The 25,127-nt window shown below is 37.4% G+C and overlaps 1 protein-coding gene across 3 annotated transcripts in view; it reads left to right on the top strand.

Moving 5' to 3' along the window:
• Positions 1-25,127, top strand: part of LOC149568823 (Peptidase M50 family protein) — a 58,983-nt gene that overhangs the window by 13,149 nt on the left and 20,707 nt on the right. Inside the window, exon 1 of one of the 3 annotated variants that reach the window (XM_089821702.1) lies at positions 6,340-6,467. The exons of the other annotated variants lie outside the window; for them this stretch is intronic. The gene's annotated coding sequence lies outside the window, so the exon portion shown is untranslated. Of the gene's footprint in view, positions 1-6,339; positions 6,468-25,127 lie in introns of those variants that run through there. 3 annotated transcript variants of the gene reach the window in all.

Below are 25,127 nucleotides of genomic sequence, written 5' to 3'. Positions count from 1 at the left end.
TATCTATAGGTGATGATCAACTCTCAGAGATTTTATCTAGCAAGACGACTGCCAAGATATGGGCACATCTCAAAAACCTTCATGAGACTTTTGACAAAAGCAAAGCTTTCTTCTTGAAGAACACTTTGTTTTCTATTATCATGGATGAGCGAACATTGCTCCAGGCTCACCTGAATAGGATTCAGGAAATCTGTGATCAGTTGCTTGCCATTGGTCACAAGATGGAGGAAGAGGACATTGTGGTTATCACTCTCCGGAGTTTACCTAAGTCCTACAAGCATTTTATTGAGACTCTCAACATCACGTCTTCTGGTGTTGATCTAAAGTTCACCGATCTCTGCACACTTCTACTTCAGCAAGATCTCTGGAAACAATAGTTTGGTAGCAGTTCCAGCTTCACCTCCATTGAGCAAGCCTTTGCTGCTAAATCCTTTCAGAAGGATAAAGGAAAGTCTCAGTAGTCTTCTCAACAGAAGTCCTTTGCTCCAGCTCCAGAAGGCTCCTGAAAGAAGAACATTCAATGCAACTATTGCAACAAGTTTTGTCACATGAAGGTTGAATGTTGGAAATGCTTAGCTGCCCAATTTAAGCAATTGGATTTGCATCCCAAAGTGAATAGTGCAGAGGACATTGAGCAGATGGAATCTGCCTTTTACGCCTTCATGGCTAAAAGACTTGCATATCATGTGAAGTCGTCTGCCTGGTACATTGATTCAGGTGCCTTGTCATTTCACCCACTGTTGAGACTGGTTCATTGACTACTAGCCTTACTCAGATTGTGTTATTTTTGGTGGCGGAGAAGAGTGCACTGTTGTTGGTAAAAGCAACATTTAGATTCAGTCTGTTGGGAGGAATCTCATTTTCCTCGATGTGTGCTACGTTCCAAGGATGGAACTAAATCTACTCCTTGTCAGTCAATTACTGTAACATTCTCCACTGTTGGATATCACCTTTAGTTCAATCAATTTACCATCACTGATAGGGCGAATTAGTCAATTGTTGCAGTGGGTCTTGAGGATTATGGTCTTTTTCGCCTTACTGATTGTGGTGACTCTTGGGACTTAGCTATGGCTGCTTGGCAAACTTCTGTTAGCACACTTCAGCATCAACAATATAGGCACTTTTATGTGCATCGTCTCTCTCAGCTTCCTCGGTAAGAGCTTGTCCTCAGTTTGCTAGAGATTCAGACTCAACAACTTGGAGTTTGTGATGCATGCTAGGCTGGGAAGCAACATCACACACCTTTCACCTGTGGCAATTAATGGCAAGCTTCTTAGGTACATCAGCTTGTTCATGCTGATATCTGCGGCCCTATGGCCACTCCTTTTGTCCTTGGGACCTAGTTTTTTTTGTTGTTTGTTGATGATTTTGGTAGAAAAATGTGGGTGTATTTTCTTAAAAAGAAATTAGATGCATTTCTTGTATTTTAGAAGTTCAAACCTTTAGTTGAAAAAGAGTTTGGGAAATCTATTATTGCTCTTAGATCAGACAATGGGGGGCAATTTTGCTCTAGTGATTTCTCTAGCTTCTTGGATACTTATGGCATCAACTACCAAGTAACCACACTGTACACACCACAACAGAACAGTGTAGTTGAACATCAGAACAGAACAATCCTTGAATGGCTCGATCCATGCTCAAATATAGACATGTTCAGAAGAAGTTTTGGGTAAAAGCAATTAACACTGTAGTTTATCTTTTGAACCACTCACCTATAATGGCAGTCAAAGGTAAGACTCCGAAAGAGGCATGGTCAGGTCGTAAGCCCAGAATCAGTCACGTGAAGGTTTTTAGCTCCCTTGCTTTTGTTTGGATTCTTGATGCATAATGCACCAAGTTGGATACCAAGAGTCAAAAACTCATGGTTGCTGGATACAATAGTCTTCACAAAGCCTACTGCTTGATCAACACTGAGACATCTCGTCTCCTGTATAGTCGTGATGTAGTCTTTGATGATCAGCAAGGACCATTCATGTGTGTTTCTCTTGTTCTTGATCTAGTAGACCAGCCTGTGAAGGCTCATGATTTGGGAGTTAGACTTCCATTAGGTCCATTGATGGAAGGTCTTCAGTAGCTCCTGCAGCTCTAGTTATACTAGTGAACCCTGTATAGACACCTCCAACTTCTCTTGCAGGATCACCTAGATTTGTAGATGCATTACCTGAGTTTGGTCTAGATTCTTTTGATGAGGAATCCGATCATAGAGCATTTCCTAATACTAATATTGGTCATTCTCTTCTCCAACCTAAGTGGTGGGCTAAGACACTTGTTGATCTTCATGATGATGAACTCATCGATGGGAGATCTGCTTAGAAAAATAGGAAAGCTACAAAATTTGTTAACTTTTCTCTCATGGCCAACATTTACAATGTGTTTGAACCTCAAACATATTCCGAGGCTAAAGGAATTCTAGAGTGGGAACAAGCCATGACATCTGAACACTAGAGCCTGTTGAAGAATAACACTTGGGTCCTTTATGATCTTCCACTAGGGAAGAAACCCATTGGCTGCAAATGAGTTTGCAAAATCAAATACAAATCTAATGGTACTTTGGATAAGTACAAAGCTCGTTTAGTTGCAAAGGGATTTTCTCAGCATCAGGGCACTGATCATGAGAAGACTTTTGCTCCTACTGCAGAGATGAGCACAATCATATTAGTCCTAACCATGGAGCATAGTTTGGCTGGGCGGTCCATCAGATGGATGTCAAGATTGCTTTCTTGAATGGTGATCTCCATGAAGAGGTCTACATGACGCAACTTCCTAGTTTTAAGGTTGTCCGTAAAGAACATCAGGTTCTCAGATTAGTGAAAGCTCTCCATGGCTTGAAGCAAGCCCCTCGGGCATGGTACATGAAAATTGATAAGTACCTTAGCGATCAAGGTTTTCAGAAGAGTTCTTCAGACTCAAATTTGTACATCAAGACTGCTAATAGTGACATCATCCTTCTAGTTATTTATGTGGATGATTTGATCATCATTGGCTGCTTGACATCTTTGATTAAGGGAATCAAACTGAATTTATGTCAGTCTTTTGATATGACTGACCTTGGGCTTGTTAAGTTTTATAGATCTTTTGATAGATAAAACAATTACAATAAATGAGGAAACAACTAATGATCTTACTTGTATTGTAGAAGTGCAGAGTGTGGCTTTAAATAAGTATAACCTTTGATTGAATTAGTTCAGATCCTTTGCTCTTGAGAATAATTGATAATATGACCTGTATGCTAACTATCTTGATGCTCCTGCAAGTTAGTATTTACTGAAATATTTAATATTGACTTGTTTGTAGATTGCTGGGAATATATGCTGTGTATTGATATGTTTTGCCACAATGATCTGCTCACCTTTATATAAGAAATGTGAGCCATGACCACCGACCACTGTAGAGTCATGGCTCTATGTGGCCAAACATGCCTCTTTGGTGGTGTGATTTCCTAACGACCAAACCGATACTAATAAACCTTCGATTCATTTATATTATAGTGTCAGTTCATGTAAATGTTTTACTACATTAATATTAATAAGGCAATATTGCCGATAGGCATCAGTCGAGGGTTATGCTGAGAATACATATATAAATCCAAGCATATATATATATGTTTGATGAGTAAACAATAACAGTTTATCAAAGTATAAATACAAATTATTATATAAGATAAACACTAGTTACTTCTACTGATGCTAAATCATTAACACTCCCTCTTTAGCAAGGGAGAAGTAAAATACCATTTGAATTTCAGCATAGTAAATCTGATCACTTTATATGATCTTCACACAATGAAACAATTATAAGTTAGATAACAAAAATCACAAAATTATGAACAGTTATCGTAATGCATATTAAAACTCTAATTGTCTGAAACAATATCTAGAGTAACCACAATGAGAATGTTACCTATGATCTCTAATTGCTCAAGGCAATGTCTAGAGATGTCCATAGTAATAACATAAGATTTCATGATCTCTAATTGCTTGCAGCAATGTCTAAAGATGTCCATGAAAATTTGTTACTCATGATCTCTAATTGCTCAAGGCAATGTCTAGAGATGTCCATGATAATAACATGAGTTTGTTATCTATGATCTCTAATTGCTTGAAGCAATGTCTAGAGATGTCCATGATAACAGGCCTATTACTTACAAGATCGTCACCTTGTAAATAATTACCTTTTGAATAAATATGTACATGAAAGATCGTCACCTTTCATTACATATGGTGCTACTAACAAACAATAGAAGCATAAACACACATGAATTTAAATTTGATATAATATTCAATATTACAAATTAATCATACCAAGTTTTTCTCTGAAGTATTTCAACTTCACTTTAGTAAGAGGCTTGGTAAAGATAGCAGCTATTTGCTCATTAGTACAGATATTCTCTAATTGAATGATTCCTCGATTCACCATATCTCAAATGTAATGAAAAGGAATTTCAATATGTTTGGAGCGATTGTGGAATACTAGATTGGATGAAAGCTTGATGCAACTTTGATTATCACAATGAATCACAGTGGGCTTCAAAGGTCTTTTGAACAAGTTTGCCAACAACTTCCGTGACCATACCATTTCTCTGGCACCCAAGGAAGATGCAATGTATTCTGATTCGGTGTAACTTAATGCAACTGAAGTCTGTTTTCTGCTGGACCAAGAAATCATGCCAGATCCTAGATTGAACCAATATCCAGAAGTACTTTTATGTTCAATAAGACTGCCTGCCCAATCAGAATTTGAATATCCATGAAGTTCGATGTTGACTTTCTCATATTTGATTCCCATTCCAATAGTACCTCTCAAGTATCTCAGAATGTATTTAGCTGTATGTAGATGTATCTTCTTTGGTGCACACATAAACTGACATAAGGTGTGAGTAGCATAGCATATGTTAGGGTGAGTATTAACCAAATACATTAAAGATCCAATAATTTGCCTGTAGTAAGTAGAATCTGTAGGTCACGATTTGATCACATCATCTTTCAACTTATGTAGATTTACTTCCATAGGAGTAGCTGCAGGTTTACATTCCATCATCCCAATTTTAGTTAAGATATCTACTGTATAGTTTCCCTGATTCAGAATAATGCAACTATCCTACTGTCATATTTCTAATTCAAGAAAGTAGTGAAGTAGACCTAAGTCTTTCATTTCAAATTTTACTATGAGCTCTTGTTTGCATTTCTCTATGAGATATTCCTCACCTGTTATCAACAAATCATCAACATATAACACAAAGATAATCATATCATCACCATCAGTTTTGAAATATAAGTTGGGATTAGCTTCATTTTTGGAATATCCTAACTTCAGTAGGTAGTTGTCTATCCTTTCATACCCAAGCTTTGGGAGCCTGTTTGAGACCATAAAGAGCTTTCTTTAACTTACAGACATGAGTTTTGTGGTCAAGAGTATCGAACCGTTCTGGTCGCTCGATATAGACGACTTCTTCAATCTTGCCATTGAGGAATGTTGTTTTGACATTCATTTGGTGTACCCTCCATCCCTTGGATGCTGCAATAGCCAAGATGGTTCTAACATAAGTATATCTAGCAACTAGAGCAAAAGTTTCTTCATAATCGATGCCTTCTTTTTGTGAGAACCCTCGTGCTACAAATCTGGCTTTGTATTTTCCGATGCTACCATCAGATGCATGTTTAATTTTGAACAACTATTTGGAAGAGACAACTGATTTATCCTTAGGTCTTAGTACAACATCCCATACATCATTTTTTAATAGAGTTATATTCTTCAATCATTGCTTCTTTCCAAGATTAATTTGAAAGTGCTTCTTTAACACTAGAAGGTATTGATTTTTTAAGTTCAGTTAATAATGCAACATAGCACAATTGATTTCTTGTTCGTTTGTTGTCTCGCATTACTTCATTAGGTTCAACATGATTTTCTTCTATCATTTTCCTAGCCCAGAGTGGCCTCTTTTTATTATTGGTATTTTCAGAATCTTCATGAATAACAGTGGTAGAGGATGGTTCAAAATCATTCTCCCTCTCAATTCCTATTTGTTGATCTTCTTTAGAAATAGACTCAGTAATAGATTCATCACTGTTTCTGAAAAATTTAAAGGCAATATCTTCTTCAAATTTTACATCTCTGCTACTCTCAATTGTTCTCTGTCCTGGAATGAAGATTTTGTATCCTTTAGTTATTTCGCTATATCCAATGAATATTCCCTTTTTCCTAGAGGGTTCTAGTTTTGTTCTTTTCTCTTTAGGTATGTGAATATAAACTAGATATCAAAAAATTCTTAAATGACTTAGGTCAGTTTTGATGCCAGAGAATATTTTCTAAAACTGAGTGCGGGCATCTGTTTTGAATGTAGACTGCAGCGTTAGATGCTTCGGCCTAGAAGGAAGTATGAAGGTTTTGATCGTGCATCATTGCTCTGGCTAATTCAACAATTGATCTGTTTTTACGTTCCGCAATTCCATTCTGTTGAGGATTATAAGGTACATAAAACTCCCTCTTAATCCCAATAGTAATGCAAATTTTTTTAAAAATATCAGAAATATATTCACCTCCATTGTTTGATCTAAGCGTTTTTATTTTATGTCCTAACTGATTTTCAACTAAGGCTTTGAATTCTTTGAATTTTGCGAAGACTTCAGTTGATTCCTTTTGTTCCAAGAAATAAATCCAGGTTCTTCTAGAGTAATCATCAATAAAAATTATATAGAAGAGGCATCCATTAAGAGAAGGTACAAACATCCGACTACAAAGATCAGTGTGGATCAATTCAAGGATGCATTTAGATTTGTGATCACTTTTAGGAAATGATTGTTTAGTGTTTTTGCCTAAGGCACATCCTTTGCAAATATTTGAGTGATTAGTTTTTAGGCTAGGAAGACCTTTTACAATTTTTCCCAAGGACAATAATGCTCGATAGTGAAGGTGACCTAGCCTCCTAAGCCAAATTTCAGTGGATTTTGAGGTTTCATGACTCGAGCTAATTTTTCGTATTGGCTATTACAAAGTTTATAAAGACTTCCATCTTTAAATCCAATAGAAATGGCTTTCTTAATATTAGAATTCTTGGGCCAAGCTAGAACTTTGTCCTTTAGAAATGTGATTATGAAACCTTGATCAGTAAGACCAGAAATAGAAATTAGGTTTCTTTTTATTCTTGGTACATATAAAACATTCTTGAGTTGTAGTGTGTTTCTTGAATTTAGTTGAATTGAACAGGAACCAATTCCTTTGATAGGATGATTAGGGTTATCTCCAATGGTGACTTCTTCTGAGGCTTGTTCAGAGAGGGTTTCAAATTTGTCTTTAAAATTGGTGATGTGTCGAGATGCTCCATTGTCGATGATCCAAGTGTTGTTATTAGAGTTTAATTCACTTTAAAGGGCTAAGTAAAGCGCATAGTTTTCTCTTCCTTATTTCTCTTCACCCTTTTCTTTGATTTTCTGCTAAGGCTGGTTGAATTCTTTTCTTTTCAGGATAGAATTTGTGGGGGTGACCAATTTTGTCACATTTAAAACATCTAACTTTTGACCAATCATGTTGCTTGTAAGATTTGTTAGACTCCTTTTTGTTGTATTTGAATTTTCTCTTCTTATTTGATTTTACATGAAGTGCTTGGATTTCTCCCTATTGATTTGTACTCAGTCCACTTGAGACTAGTCTAGATTCTTCTTGAGTGCATTCATTTTTTAATATATCAAATTTTGGAAGTTCGGGTCAAGAACTTAATCCTCGAATAAATGTTTCCCATGATAGTTGAAGACCTCTCAGTGCTATCATGCTGAGTTCTTTGTCATCAACTCGACTGTCCATTGTTGCAAGTTGATCTTTTAGTTCAGAAATTCTTAAAAAATATGAGGTGATTGATTCTCCATTTTTCATTTTTATGTATAGTAGATCTTGTTTTAAAGTTAATAATCTACTAGTATTATAGATTTCAAATGTATCTCGAATTGTGGAGAATATTTCAAATGCAGTTTTGGGACTAGATATGGATGGTAGGATATAATCTTTTACTGAATCTATAATGATCTTCATGGCTTTGTTATTATGTCTTTTCCATGCTACTTTTTCTGGTCCATTTTCAGGCATAGCCATGTTTGATTCAATAAATTCTTCTAATTCCATTTCCCTTAATATTATCATTACTGTAATTTTCTATGAAGAGAAATTAGATGCACCCTCAAGCCTATCTTCTAGTCTCACATGATTCACCATTTTAATAATTTAGAGTTTTAGCCCCTTTTTCAAAACTGAGATCATATATATATATATATATATATATATATATATATATATATTTTGTGTAATGGTTTTTCTTATCAGAATGACTTTGATATCATGTTAAGTTTTATGGATCTTCTGATAGATAAAACAATTACAATAAATGAGGAAGCAACTGATGATCTTACTTGTATTGCAGAAGTGCAGAGTATGGCTTTAAATAAGTATGACCTTTGATTGAATTAGTTTAGATCCTTTGCTCTTGAGAATGACTGATGATATGACTTGTATGCTAGCTGTTCTGATGCTCTTGCAAGTTAGTATTTATTGAAATATATAATATTGACTTGTTTGCAGATCGCTGGGAATATATGCTGTGTATTGATATGTTTTGCCACAGCGATCTGCTTACTTTTATATAAGAAATGTGAGCCACGACCACCGTAGAGTCATGGCTCTATGTGGCCTTTGGCCACGTAGAGACATGCCTCTTCGATGGTATGATTTTTTAAACAAACAAACCGATACTAATAAACCTTTGATTCATTGATATTAAAGTGCTGGTTCATGTAAATGTTTTACTACATTAATATTAATAAGGCAATACTGCCGATAGGCATCAGTCGAGGGTTATGCTGAGAATACATAGATAAATCCAAGCATATATATATGTGTGTGTGTGTTTCATGAGTAAACAGTAACAATTTATCAAAGTATAAATACAAATTATTATATCAGATAAACACTAGTTACTTCTACTGATGCTAAATCATTAATAAGGTGTTTACTGCATAGGGTAAGAAGTTCAACACATGTATAACATGATTTAATTCAAAATAGGTACTTTATTCATGTATGCACTTGCAGATTACAATCCGATTACAATGACTATAATGATCTCTCGATTACAACGATGATTCCAAAGCCCATCTTGGACGTGTACATATACCTTTCCGAAGGGGTGACTCAAGCGTCACGCGCCCGTTTGGATACTATTCTACCCATCGGTTACATTATACATTTTACCGACAACATCATCCCCCCCAAAAAGAAAGGTCGTCTTCGAACGACAATACAACAAAATTCCTTAACAAAATTTTATTAGCAAAATGCATCAATGCATAAGTACTAGACAGAGGGATGTGTCCCTGGCGTAGTGGCCGTCCGCGTCCGCAACTCATTCACCTCTGCCCTTAGTTTGTAGACCTGTTCTTTCCTGATCTTCAGCTCTACTTTTGCTTCCCCGGTAGTCGTTGTAGTATAGTGGTGAGTATTCCCGCCTGTCACACGGGTGACCCGGGTTCGTTCCCGGCAACGACGCCAAATGTTTACTGCATAGGGTAAGAAGTTCAACGCATGTATAACACGATTCAATTTAGAATAGGTACTTTATTCATGTAGGCACTTGCAGATTACAATCCGATTACAATGACTATAATGATCTCTTGATTACAATGATGATTCCAAAGTCCATCTCGGACGTGTACATATACTTTTCCGAAGGGGCGACTCAAGCGTCACGCACCTGTTCAGATGCTATTCTACCCGTCGGCTACATTATACATTTTACCGACATAGGGCTCATGCATTATTGCCTAGATGTTGAGATTTGGCAACAATATTTTGGTATATTCATCTCTCAATCCAAATATGCCAGGGCTATGTTAGACAAATTCCGTATGGAGGATTGCAAGCCTACATCTACACCCACGGAGAAAGGTCTCAAGTTATTAGCCAAGTTTGATTCTCCTCCCGTTGATGATACTACATAGAGGCAACTAGTAGGCAACCTCATCTACCTCTTTGCTACTAGGCTTGATATCAGTTTCATAGTCAACAATATCTCATGCTTTATGACAGCTCTCAAGATTGATCATTGGATGGCAACAAAGCGTGTGCTTCGTTATGTGAAGGGCACTTCAGATTATGGACTTCTTTACTTTTGAAGTTCTAATCCTAGACTCAGTGGGTTCACAGGTTCAGATTGGGTAGGCTCTATTGACGATAAAAAGTCAACTTTTGGATATGTGTTCAGTTTGGGATTCAGTGCCGTCACATGGACCAGTAAGAAGCAGTAGGTAGTTTCTCTATTCTCCATAGAGGCCGAATATAGAGGGACTGTTAAGGCAGGATTTGGAGCGCTTTGGCTTCGTTGGATGCTTGGGGATATGCTGATCTCACTAGCAGGATTGACCACTTTGTTTGTTGATAATGAAGGTGTTGTATTTTAACTTTCTCGCCAAAATTCATAATTCATATTGCCCTTCTCGCCTTTGAAATATCCATAGTCAAATACCTGTGAAACATTAAAAAATACTAAAGTTTTAAACCTTATGATATATTTTGCGGCCCACAAGTTCTTTGTCGTCAGATCTGAGGCAGATCTACGGAGGGCGCTGTCTCGCTATGGTGAAGTTGTGCGAGATTTATGTTAGCGACATCGCGCCCTGTTGACGTGTGTCCGGTGGGTCCAGTTTGTAGGTCGTCCAAGACTCTTTGGCGGGTCAGAAAAGTTTCACGGCGGGTCGGAAAGGTTCCACGGCACCGTGGGCGCTATGTCGCTATCGTGTGTTGGTCGGAAAATCTTCATAGCGACATAGCGCTCGACGGAAAGGTCTGACGGCGGGTAGGTTGCGTCACCGGGAAAGTTAGCGGCGGGCGGTCAGTTTCACGGGCCGGAAAGTTTCAAAAGGCGGCAAGGCGCCATGGCGCCAACAGAAAACTCACGAGTTTTCCATTAGCGACATAGCGCTTGGTTGACACATGGCGTGGTCAGGATTAAACAGTACCAGAATTTGCCAGGTTGATGCTTCGAAGGCCAATAGAGAGGTGCCAGGTGTATGAGTCAGAGCATATGTGGTTCATGGGCCCAGCGATTTTCAGAGGGAAGGATGTGTAGAGTACGAGGTGGTTCTGATTGTCAGATTGAAGTTGATCTACGATGGGCACCATCGCGCTATGGAAAAGCTGCGCGAGTTTTATGTCAGCGACATAGCGCCTGGGCGCCACGTGTCCCTCAGTAGGGTCAAAGCAGTACGGACCCTCTAGGTTGGTGCCTTGTCAAACCAAGGTGGTGCTTCGTTAGGCCAATGGGGAACAACCACGTATGCCAGGTCAGAATACAGTCAGCGCATGGGACCAGATCTTCAATGCGGCCAGTGCAGTAAAAGGTTAACTTCTCCACCGTCGGATTTGCAGAGATCAACAGCAGGTGCCATCGCGCTATGGATAATCCGCACGAGTTTTATGTTAGCGACATGGCGCTTGGAGGACACGTGTCCTCGTGGGTCCAGGGTCGGAGGCGCAGGAAATACAGACAGCGATACGTGGCCGGTTTCCATTGATTGATACACTGAGGAGCAGTATATCTTGCTTGCCGTCAGATCAAGGAGAATTGACGGAAGGCGCCATGTCGCCATGGTGAAGTTGTGCGATCTTTACCATGGCGACATAGCGCCCTTTCGCCACGTGGATCAGCGGGGCCAGGTCTCGCTAGGGTACGTCAGTCAGGTACTGCCAGGTGTCATTCGAGTCTGGTGCGGTTGCTGAGGTGGCGCCAGATATGATGGGCCCGGGGTAAGAATAGTATAGTGGTACGACGAGTCTCCACGATCGTTAGATTTAAGGCAGATCGACGGTGGGCGCTATCTCGCCTTCCGAAGTTGCATGGCGGATACTATGGCGACATAGCGCCTTGTTGACACGTGTCTCGCTGGCTCGGCTAAAGTTGGCGGTTGACGGTTGGCAGTTAGTGTGATTGCTACAGTTAACGATAACAGTTTGAAGGGTGGCGCGGTTAGTTCAATAAAAGGAGTGGTCAATGTGGAAAAGGTGTCCAGAACGGCAGGAGGAAAGAATGCGATTGGCCCGCGTGGCCCAATCAGCATGTGGAACCGTTTGACCTCGCTGACCCTGCTGATTCATGAACCTTAAAAGCGAGGTGATCGATTTTGTTGTGCGATCTGATCTTCGTGATCAAACTCGACCTACCCGGAATGAATGCAGAATGGAGAAGAACACTCCACTGTCTCAGTCGATCCATCTACCCAGTCAGAACATCGATAGCGCCGTTTTCAGTCCTCTCAGGACACCAGTTGCAACAAGATCAGATTTTCCTCAGATTTCCATGATTGTCCTCCGCGGGACTTAATGGCAGGTAGCTGCAGGGTCACTTCAGCAGCAAAAGATCTCAGTTATGCCTGAACTATAAAGGCAAATTTTATTGTTTTTGTAGGGGACTTTTCTCTCTGAATTTTTCCTTTGCTTTTGCTCTGCAATTCTAGTGTGAACTCCCCTGTGCCTCTGAACTGTCTGATTCTCTATTTATCTCCTTCAACCATTGGTATTAAGTGCAAGAATTCTTTGCCTGTGCCATTGTTTTGTGGAAATCTATAATTCGCATGACTGTATCTCTGCTGGCCTGTGAATGATATATAAGTGAATTTCTTCCTTGTGTCATTCGTCTTGGTTTTTTGATCTGCATGTGGTTATTTGATTAAAGCAAGTCTGGATGTGTAATATCCTTAGTTTCATTCTGGTTCAGTAGCGCATGTATGGGTAGAGAATTGGTCCGAACACTCTATTTAGGTGCATCACCTCCTTAGATTAGACTAGGTAGATTTGCTTTCGTGCTCTCCTTCTCCCTTTTCCTCTCCAAGAGTAGATAGGTGCGCCCTGATAGTAAGAGGAAGCAAACCTTCTCCGGAGACTCAACCTCGCAGTTCAAGTCCCACAGTTTGGAGGTTGTTTCCATGTTTCACTAGGTTGTCCTCGCACAGAGGCCTTGGACAAGGGTGCAAACCTAAGTGACAACAGAAGGCATTATCAAGTTAGCACGAAATCAACTCTTCCATGAATGAACCAAGCATGTGGATGTTTGCTATCACTACATACGATAGCTGGTTGAAGACAGGACAATAGACTTGCAGTTTGTTCCCATCACGGATCAGACTATAGACATTCTCACCAAGCCTCTTGGTCTTGATAAGGTTGTCCAATTCAGAGGACAACTTGGTGTTGTGGATAGATTAACCATTAAGGGAGGGTATTACAATAATAGATAAGCTTCTATTATTAGTTAATGATTATCTATTGTAAATATTAGAATGTTTCTAATATTGAGTTAGTTTGTAGATAACTGTTAGCTTTCTTTTAGCTAGAATAGAAAGTTTCTATTCTTTACGATCCTTTCCTAAGGAAATATCGTTTCATTGTTTTGTATACATAGACCTCTCAGTCTCTGTTAATAACAAACAAATTTTTACCAATTACTTCATAATATCATCAGCATTGTATTTTCTATGCTATGTTACAAATCTCATGCTTTATGTTTGGTTTTCCTATTTTAAATGCAATCTGAAAGTTTTAAGCAACAATATACTTCATTGCTTCATAATGTTGCATACATATACTTCAAAAAATTAAAATTTAAAGACAAATTTATTTTAAAATTAATTTCTTATCAACAATTTCTTTTTTTGATTGGTTGATCTTAATTTTCCTAGGGCTTTATTATTATTTTTTGAATTCAAAAATGTCAAAAAAAAAAAATCCGTCAGTCTTAGGAGAGTTCCAAGAACCTTTGGATCTAGTCTTCCAAAGCTCCACCTTGGTTAGCTGCACCATTTGAGGATTTCCCCCACTTTTTTGTTGAGTAACAGGGATCTTTTTTTGCAAATGTAATAACACTGTCATTGTTATTGGTGTGTTCCAAATTTAAATTTGAAGACTTATAAATATGAGGGGAGACATGTCTCATGAAGAGACATGCTTCAACGGTTAATCATCATTAGATAATAATAATATATTAATAATAAATAACCATATACATAATGTATTATATATTATAATATATGATATATATAAGAATATTTATTTAAACGATGATTTATCATCAACCATGTATCTCATGATTGAATCAATCCGACTAAAGCTACAAACTTAACACTCCCTCTTAGCTAGGGAGGATTGTTATAGAACACATTATGCTCTCAAGTATATGAAGATATATCATCTAAGTATGATATTCTCAGAATGGCATATTAAGGATATCAACATATATCCATCAAGTTAGATGTTATCTTTCAATATCATTTGAAGTATGATTCAACAAGAAATACCAATCAATATCCATCAATTTAGATGTTATCTTTCAGTATCATCCGAAGTATGATTCAACAAGAAATACCAATCATATGATATTCATCATACTTATATTCTTAATGCCTACCAAAATAATATGTTATATCCTAGTAGGATATGAGTTATTCAGGACAACAACTTAATGTAGTCTATCAGATAACAAGAAATCACAATGTCATGGTCTCTATCATGACAAGTATCATGATCTTCGGCACTCTGGGACAACAAATGAAGTCTAATCATGATATGTTCATTATCATGACTACCAGCAATATGGACAGCAACTTAAAGTAGTTTGTCATGATAACAGGTCAAGCTATTGATAAGATCGTCACCTTACAATAGCAATCCTCTGAAAATACATCAATGAAAGATCGTCATCTTTCATGACATAATCCACATATGCAAAATAGTAACCACCATGAACCAAGTCAAAGGGTGGAACAAGGGCTTTCATCTCAACTTCTCTTTGACAGGGAAGAATGCATTACAAGGAATTTCACTTAGAACTTCTCACTCGTAGACAAGATATCATTCACAAGGGATTGCACCTCAAAATTCTCCCTCTGAACAATGATGCTGGGAAGTCTGGTCCTATAGTTACTCCCTTAGAGGCTCTCTTCTCCCAAGGATGCCTGTCGGAGTCCCTCTGAATCTGATATCGATCTTTTGACTTTTTGGGGATAAGTTATTACTTCCTCATGATGTATACAAGAGTAGGCCCATCAAAATCATGCGGTCACACACATGTATTTCTAGACTCCAATCTTCTAAGCTCTTGCGTTGCCTCAAAAAAAATATAGATCTGAGTCCTGTACTAATGCCTTGGCAGCATACCTAATGCACCATTCTCCTCTTCTTGCACAAGCATCCCTGGAGACGACCAAAGAATGGCATAGGATAATATCCGGGCACATGACTCTTATTATTCATACATATAAGCAAGAGACTATGATAAAAAATAAGTGTAATACTCAAAGACAATAAATACTTATCTGTACATCAACATCCTTGATATAAATGCTCCAATGAAGGTCCGTATGCATCAAATAAAAAATATGCCTCCAATGTGGAATGAAACGTTGGATAAGGTAATTATTCACCTCCCTCAATGTAAAATTCCCACCTCTTATATCATCAAACAATTTTTTGCATGACATCAAATATGGAAAACGTCATCCTTAGCTGTTGGAAATTATTTTTTGCTGCTATTTCTTGATTCAGTCTTGCAGTAATATCTTCCATATCTGTTTTAGCTTGTGACCAACTGTCACTTATTATGTCTGGACCCCAACACACAGTATCTTATTACCACTGTAATGTCCCTTTCTCTAATGGTTCAAGAATTCAGGACACTTTTCCCAATTCCTCTATTCTCACTAAATATGCAAGATTGATTTTGATAACTTTCTATGAGTTAACAATGGAAGAAGTGATGTGATAGTTTTATAATTAGTTGTGATATATTATAGTTTTATAATTAGTTGTGATATATTTTTTTTGCTTTGTTCTGATTACTGTTGTAGTGAATGGATTATCTATGATTTCCATTGTTAGCTTCTTTGCAATATTAAAGCGAAATTCTTATGCTTCTTATTGCCAAAGGTGACTTCTTTTTAAGATCCTTACTCTCAATAGTAGTAATGATACTAGTCATGATTAGTTGGCCCACATACTACCATGAGTTGATATTGAGGGATCTGTTATATATCTAAGTGTTATTTTAATATTTTATTGATATGTTCAAGTGTACTGAACATATTAAGTTGTATGGGTTTCTGCTCTCAAGAAACATATATACTTAGTCTTTTCCTATTACTTTGGCTCTTGAATATATATAACTTAAGAAGGGTTAACTAGATATTTATATATTTTAGGAATGTTTTCTTATGAATATATAAATGATTGAAAATGATATTTGTATCCAACTATATACTTCTTATTGTTCTATGATCACTTTTATAGCCTATATAAAGGTTGAGCTTGTGTACGATGTCTTACCCGGCTTACATTGGGTGGCTATCCCGATCCGATGTGTGGCATGCAAATTATCTCGCGGGGTAGCTTCAAAATTTGAACTCACCCTGCATGCTATCGAATTAATGAAGAGGCCACTTTGGCCACAAACAAATTTTAGTTTTCTGTTCTAGATATTTGGATGACATTTATGCATTTTTATGTCAATGTTAATTGAGCCATAATAAACAGATGTCAGATTGGTGCCCATATCAGCATGTTAATTCAGTAATGAATAAGAACATATAGAACGTTATGCAGTGGTAGATCTGAAAATTGTTCACACGAGCATGCTAGTTCACTTATGAAAAGGGAGTTACAGGTCTCTATGTACAAGGATGGAGACACGGATTGCTGACGGGGGCATGCTGGTTTAGTTATGAAGAAAGGATTACAGGCCTTCGCATGGGTCTGAGGTTTGACAATACCAGCAACACAGTTTCCTTATCAATAAGAACGCTCAGATCTTCAAGCATTGTGGCACGTCTGAGGAATGTCCACTGTCGAAGTTATGTAAACATATTGTTTCCAATCTGTTGAATTATATTTCCCATTCCATATTATCGAAGGATAGTCCCAATTATGGATGTCTCGCAGGCTGGGTACCCCCTAAAAGGCTCCAAATTTTCAAAAAAGATGATTCACAGACATCTTAAACTTTTACCAAATATAGCAATTGGGGTTTCAAATCCATTATACATGAGTGCAAATAATGGTTTACAAAATGATTTGATGCCCACATCTGTAATGAGTACATGAGCACTGCAGTGCTTACAGTGATAGACATAAAGATCTGAGTCGGGGCCATCTGGTTCATGGTCTGATGTCTAGATGTTACCTTTGTCTCTTATTAGAAATTTTTGATTCTTATCAGTTTCTACTCTGCTTGCATTTTTAATACGATTACTCCTATTCATTACTTAACTACCATATTCCTTAGATGCGATGACAATAGTTCCTCAGTGCCTTCGAACTGTTGTATTTGGTTGCAGGTGCTGACTAGGATTATTAGTCACTGGCTTCTCTTCCATTGCTAATATCCTCATTTAGTTGTTAATACGTGGAGATTTCAAGCCAATTACTTTGCATGTATGGGGTTTGATGTTTCTATTGGTTAGGGTAAGAAAAATTAATTCTATGGATGCCGTCCAGTCTTCAACACCAAAAATACTTCTCTATATGTTGATGCCATAGCTTGTGGTCATAGAGATCAACCATGGCGGTATACTATTCTGCCAATCCTGATTGCAATGTCTTCTGTTGTTCCCACTTAATTTTATATTCGCAGCCTGCTCTGATACCATGTAGAGTAACAGGGATCATTTTTGCAAATGTAATAACACTGCCATTGTTATTGGTGCTTTCCAAATGCAGATTTGGAGACTTATAAATATGACAGGAAACATGTTTCATGGAGAGACACAAGACATGTCTCTATGGTTAATCATTCATTAGATACTAATAATATATTAATAATATATTAATAATAAATAACCATATATATATATATATAAGAATATTTATTTAAATGATGATTTGCCATCAACCATGTATCTCATGATCGAATCAATCTGACTGAAGCTACAAACTCAACATTTTCTAGGATTGTGGGAGGCGGCGAAGGAGAAGATGGGCAGGGGCAGACATGGCAGCTGCTGCAGAACAATGTATATGACGGAGAGGAGTACATTTCCGTACAATAATGTGTAGTGCTTCCATGAAGCCACTGCTTGGGTGGGAGCAACTGCAGTTTCCTATATTTCTTCATGGTTGTCTAATCAATTGGCATTTACAAACCTGGAAGTTGGCTTGTAGAGACTAGTGGTATGAATATATGTGATTACCAGATTCCAACTGTTACAACATTGTTGCTCATCGGGCCCAAAGCAGATGCGAAAAGCACTCTTATCAATAATATACTAGGGGTTCTCAATTCTGGAAATTAAAGAATTGATGGAGCTCAACTTTTCTGTGCATTCTCCTTTTTAATTTTTTTTTTTCACATACTCAGTAGACTTTAGATGGATAACATTTTGATTTCACATAACTTTACATCCCTTAGTCTGTACATGTTCAGGCTTTCACGAGAAAAAGGTAAAGATCACAGAAAACATCATAGCCTAAACTGATAGTTGCATTGAACAGTTCATAGCATAATCCCACTAGAACACTGTAGCCTACTGTTAGTTGCTTTGAACAGTTAATAGCATGATCCCACTTGAACACTGTAGCCTAAACTGTTCTTACTTAGACATGAACAGGAAAACATCACAGAAAGGACTTAAAACAGTGAAAAACCTGACCCACATTCTTGACGAACTTAGAAGAAGGCATAATAGATGCAGAGCTTCCAAGAACACGACTTGGACTTATGGCCACTTCCACATCCCTTACGTCGACACCTTTCCATCATCAAAACCCCTGGCAAGACCACCATTCTTATTGCCATTACTGGTCAATACCCCAATTTCTGCAGAAAGCAGTTCAGTAGCCTTGTCTAAACCTTGAAAAGCCGAAATCCCAAACACCCTTTTTCTCTTTCTCAAACTTATTAACCAAACATCACATAGCCCAATTCACCTCATATCCATTGATATTTATATCCTCCACAGACCAAACCTAAAAGGTAAAATCGTGCAGTACTGTTATCCTTGTACAATCTAAATCACTAGAATATCTTACTATTTTAATATAATGCGCAGCACCATAAACTTGGAATTCACACTAGCTCAATTGATGACTTCATCATCACTGGATTGCTTCTAATTTCTACAAGCAGGCAGCTTTTGTAGGGTTCAAGATTGGGATCTGGTGAAAGGATCCTTTTCCTTGCTAGTCATTTTCAGGAATGCCCACTTGAGTCTTCTCTTCTGGGTTCACCTGACTGTAAAAAAATTTGGTAGCCAATCAGGTATGGTGCCATCTACCGTGCAACATATATGCACCACTATTGCAGGAAAATATAAAAGACTGAGAATATTTAACACTGGCTACAGGTGCATATAAGTTGCTCTGTAGCCACTGGCATGCACCACTATTGCAGGAAAATATAAAAGACTTAGAATATTTAACACTGGCTACAGGTGCATTTAAGTTGCCCCATAGCCACTGGCTTCAGGTAGAGGTAAGGGGACAAACATAATAAATTTTAAATGTTTGGTCGATGCGTCTCTCCAAAATGAGAAGGGCACCGCTTTTGACTGTGGCAGAACACTCAGATTTAACTGTTTTATCTTTACTCCTTAATGAAATTATTTATGTTTTCATAATTCATTCTGTGTTTTTGATAGCAGAGGTTTGTCACAGAATGTTGCTAAGGATTTTCACATCCTTAAAGAAATGGATGTTGAATGGTAATTGTCATGGAGAAATGATTGTAAGGTTAGCTTTATGGTTTGTAGTGTATTTTCTCTTTGTTTCTGAGCGCTAGGTTACAGACCAAGGGTGTGCTCAGCTATTTTGTTTGTTCTGTAGTGCCCATAAATTGAGTTCCTCATTATATGATTTTTTTCAACTATGTAGTATATTTCAGAACCATTGATCATATTTTGGGTGCTTGTAGGTATTACGTTTGAATTACAGAAAATGAAATTAGCCCTGCACTTTTATATTTTTTGGAATTTTATAGATTATTGGAGCCATTACATGGGTTCCGAGCATTTGTGGATATGGCCAGTGGAAGATACTTATAGTAGGACATGAGGGCTCACATCCACAAACCAAAGTCCAATTAAAGCTTAAACTCCCTACACTTATTTTAAGGGAAAAATTCCTAATTCATATGCTTGTATTTACACTTGTTATCACTTAATTAATCCTCAAAATGTCAAATGTTCTGTATCTTTTAGGTTGCTCTGGAAGATTCGCACCACAAAACATCTTCCGTAGGAAATCATTCCAGTGTTATTTCAACTGTAATCTGTATTAAAAGCATAAAACTTGCAAATGCAGTACAGTCTTTGCACAGCTTGCTTGTTTGGTGCAATGCTTTGTTTACTGTAGCTGACGATTTAGATTGCTACAGGGAACTGTAGTAGCTCAACACTGTAAAATATTTGATTAACAATACATTCAAAATCATCAATACACTAATTTTCATTGCATTTTTCTCCTTTTCATTTGCATCCTATAATGACTATAAACCATTGTTTAATCCTCTAATCCCTTGAAGTGTTTCAAGAATGGGGAAACTAAGGGGATATCCCCTAGCTGCTCCCCCCCCCTCCCCCTCCGCAAATCAAGAAACTGTGAAAATGTCCGCTAATGCATCCTTAAAACCGGGGACAGCAGGATATGTTCCAAGGCAACTGGGGACATCTCAAAGGTTCCTCAACTGTCTCAAGGATGACCCAACTTCTCCTTCAAACTAATTTTTTTTACTAAGTTACCGATTCTTCTTGGAAACCCCTGGGTGCAGATTCTGATGCGAACGGGTTCTGGATGCGTCCAGAAGCCCAGTGGAAGCTGGCAGGAAGCCAGCCAGTCACAGGCTTCCGGATGCGTTTGGAAGCCTGTGGCTGGCTTCCTGCCAGCTTTGACAGGGCTTCCGGACGCATTCACAGGCCCAGCGAACAAAACATGAAGACTGATCACAGCATCCTAATATGTTACAAATGATCTTATATGTGCTAAAAGTATGGTGGATGTACAAAAGCCACTCTGGCATCATGTCTCTTTGCAATTACGGAACATTATGGACCATCGGACTGATTCCTTTTACGGTTATTAATATTTAGTATTAGTTTGTCTGACCCAAACTCCAAGGCACTGGATAAACATTCCATATGATTAAAGCACAACATTTAAAATTAAATCAGAACTTGCATTAGGATAATCAAAGGGTATAAAGCAGTAGCATTGTGTCAGTAGGAGTATAAATCTGGAAAAAACCAATCACAGAGTTACATTAGAATCAACTTTAAGACCACAGCAAGTATATGGAAACAAGGGACTGTATTCATGCTGCACCTCTGAAGCAAAAATCGAAGAACAGATTATAGGAAGCTGAAATTAATAATGACCAATATATTCCATATTCAGGCTTCAAGAAAGTTTTGCTAAACAGTGAACCAGGAAAGCCAAAACTTTAATGTAATTCTGTTCAGATTTTATGTTGGACAAGCACATATTGATATATCATATGAATTTTGAAATATCTTGAATTTTGATAAAGGGTTAAGTATCATAGTCATACTATCAAATGATTTGTTTTTGTATATTTCTTACATTTCTTTGCATATATATACACATTTCCTCTCGCATCCGCATCCAAATTTTTTTTTATATCCCCACATCCCCTATCCGCTTCCGGAATCTGCATCTGAAATGGTAACTTAGTTTTTTAATAATAAAAAAACATTTATAACATAAAAAATAGACACTAATAAATCATAACAGCTAAAAAAAAAAAGCAACAAACATTTCATAACATCTGTATAACAGCAATTATATTAATCACGGCAGCTGTAAAAACAACAATTGTAGTGTAATCACAATACATTTATCATGATTCAGATTCATAGTTAATGATATTAAGTTATATAATGGTTAATCCATTAACACTAACTTTAATATTTTAGATTTCTGATTTCATTGTTCAAAAGAATGCCAAATATCAAAACTCTTGATATGGTATTAGAGTCAGTTATAATTGTCAGTTGCAAACAAGATTAAGGGTGCATTTTCCATGCAGGGTTCTACATATATCATCCAACATCATTTTACCACTGCCATGTTATATTGTGTTTATACTGCCATTCATAACGTGCAGAAATCTCTCTCTCTCTCTCTCTCTCTATATATATATATATATATATATATCATGAGACACACTCATATGTATATATTTAATATTTAATATTTAATATTTAAAAAATTTATGAAATATTGCTATCCCCAAAAAGTGGCCCTGAGATTGCCGTCTCACTGCCCTCCCCATAAAATGACCCCCAGACTGTCATCCCCCGAACATGTTCTCTATTGTCTTGCTGCCCCCATGGCTAGAAACACTGTGGTCATAAGCTATAATGTCCCACCGATGATAAATAATAATTATGTAATTCCTTAACATTCAGATATATCAAAAAGAGGAAATAAATAAATTATTTAATGTTATTTCCAAATCAGTAATATTAAATAATTATTTGAATTTAAAAAGTATTGTACAAGAACAAATAAACTGAAAATGTAAAAAACAGTATTATATTATTGCTCTCAGGTTTGGTGAAGGTTATGGAATAATTAATAATTTCTCTTCAATGTAGTTTTGAGAGTTTTCTCAAATTTATATTAATGGGTAGTTGAGAAATTCATTTTTGATAGTGCAACTATCTGGCCTAAATGATTCTTGGAGAAACCATTTAAAGTTTCTTAGTGGTGCTAGAAATAGAATATTTGATGATTATCTATTAAGTTTGACTGTGCATGACCTTCGTTTCTAATGGAGACGATTTTACAATAAGAGAGAGAATGTTGGAGTATTAAGGAGTAGGGGTTTTTCATATAGTCCAATTCATCATTTTTGACTTTCTAGTGTTTGTGACAGCCTTTTTGACAAGCTTGGACCTTTTCAGATTGATTATGCGACTCTAAGTATATATTCCAATGTTTCACTGATTGTTGGGGATGAGGGAAAGGGGAGATGTTAGGATATGTTTCTGGGATGGTGGGACAAATGGCCTAAGTTTGAGGACAATGAGGGGAGGACATCGAGGGGATGATGGTGTTGTATATAGTATATGCTATGCATATAGTACTTGAAATGCTAGTTATGAAAATATGTATAACAATAGAAGAAATAAAATAGCGAAATCGCAAATGCCAAATGCTAAATACTAGAACATTGAATATTAAATTACTAACTAGAAATTAGATACTAAATAAAATTTCATTTTAAAAATGAAATTGTTGAACCTATGAATGAAAGATTTCTATTTATAAAAAATATCATAAAGATGATTACAATTAGTAGCATGATTTCATAACAAGTATAAAATGTCAAAATTTAATGAAAGGTGGCCTATAATCATCCGTCAAGTAAAGCTCGTAATCACTAGCACTAGTGGACTCCTCATAGTCAAGATCTGCCAAGCAAACATCAACCAACCTTACATCTGAAGGCACCTTGTCCTCATCCTCATCAATCTGTGACAACTCCTATGGATTTACATTGCATTGTGTTGTTGGGCTCTCCTGGTACACACGTGTCTTGCGGTCAATGATACACAAGACACTATGTACTACCACTAGCTTCTCTGCTCTCCTAAAGGTATGTTCCTCTTAAGAGAGTGGATGAAGCTATAAGTAGACTCTACATCTCTTTGTGTCTTTGGGCTCTCCTTGTACACACGTGCCTTACAGTCAATGATATGTGAGGCATTATGTACAATTACTAGCTTCTCTACTCTCCTAGAGGTAAGTATGTTCCTCTTAAGAGAATAGATGAAGCTATAAGTAGACCACTATGCCTGAGTTGACCTAGTGGTGGAGAGCTTGTACACTTGAAAGAGAGGTCACAAGTTCAAATTCCACAAGGATGTAGAGTATGTACATCTCATTTGTAGCGCAGTTAGGTGTCTTCTACAAGGAGTATGAGGTAGTCCCATATCACTGTCACCATATGCAGACCCAAAAACAAATGGGTGGTGTTGTGGACTATGAGAGGACCTTTCCTTTCTATGTAGGCGAAGAACTAGAAACCTGCAATAGTAGATGAATGACTAGTCTTGTAGTCTTTGATTTTTGTGCTCCATGACGATGCCACCATGAAATCAGGTCCTCTTGCGCCATAGTTCTTATATGCATTCTTTCTGCATTCAGATAACCCCTAAGAGAGGCAAATTTTGTTCCCTCAATGCAAATTTAGCCAACAATTTCAGCATTATATATCTTATCAATACACTTGAAGAATACTGGCTTTACCTCATCATCTTGAATTGGTGTAATTTTACCAGGCTTAGGCATGCACCATTTTTAGATTCAATGCATAAGCGGCCATGTGCAAGGTAGTGTTCAACTTGTCCCATCTTTACTGAATAATTGACCAAATATGCTCATTGTTGAATGCTAAAGTGGGGTCCGCTCGCACAACCACCCTCATCTGGTCAAACATAGAATTGATGCACTCAAACACCTCAAGGGTAGACTATGTATTATGCATCACTCCAAAATACATCAGTTTTCACTATCTCCTTCACCCTTTGCCCCTGCTTTGTCTTGGCCTCAACCCACCGTTCCCATTTATTCATCATATCCATGAGTTGCAATAACTCTTGCAACTCAATTATCTCTCTAAGAGAATGAAATAGGATGTCTCAATTGGTTTCAAGAACTCCTTCACAAAGCTCTTGAAGAGTGCATGTGATGTGTAGTGGTTTTAGGTGAACATCTGCACATCTCTTGCATTGCTACTAATATAGTCAATCTTCCCCATGTTCTTGAGTGCATTTTTCAGACATTCATGCAACATGGAGTGCAACCAAATATGTCTATAAGCTGCCTCAATAGGCTTCCCTGCCGCTCTGCATACATGTGCAATATTTGTCACTACTTGGACCACATTTTGTGGTCTACCCTGCTTAGTAGATTCCTAAGGACCTCAAATTGAAAGTCAACGTTTTTGCACTGCCCTAAACAATCGATTGCTTTGAGAAAGTATGAGCCCTCTGCACATGTAACCACGATGTTGGTGAGTGGACGATGGCTAATGTCCGTCCACCCATCTATAACTGTGCTGCATCTAGACCTAGCCCAATATCCTTTAT

Source organism: Cupressus sempervirens, chromosome 3, assembly GCF_028749045.1.
Source record: "Cupressus sempervirens isolate cs-2001-9-10 chromosome 3, ASM2874904v1, whole genome shotgun sequence".
Classification (NCBI taxonomy): domain Eukaryota; kingdom Viridiplantae; phylum Streptophyta; class Pinopsida; order Cupressales; family Cupressaceae; genus Cupressus; species Cupressus sempervirens.
Note: the sequence above shows the minus strand (reverse complement) of the source record. Positions and strands in the feature narration are given on the sequence as shown.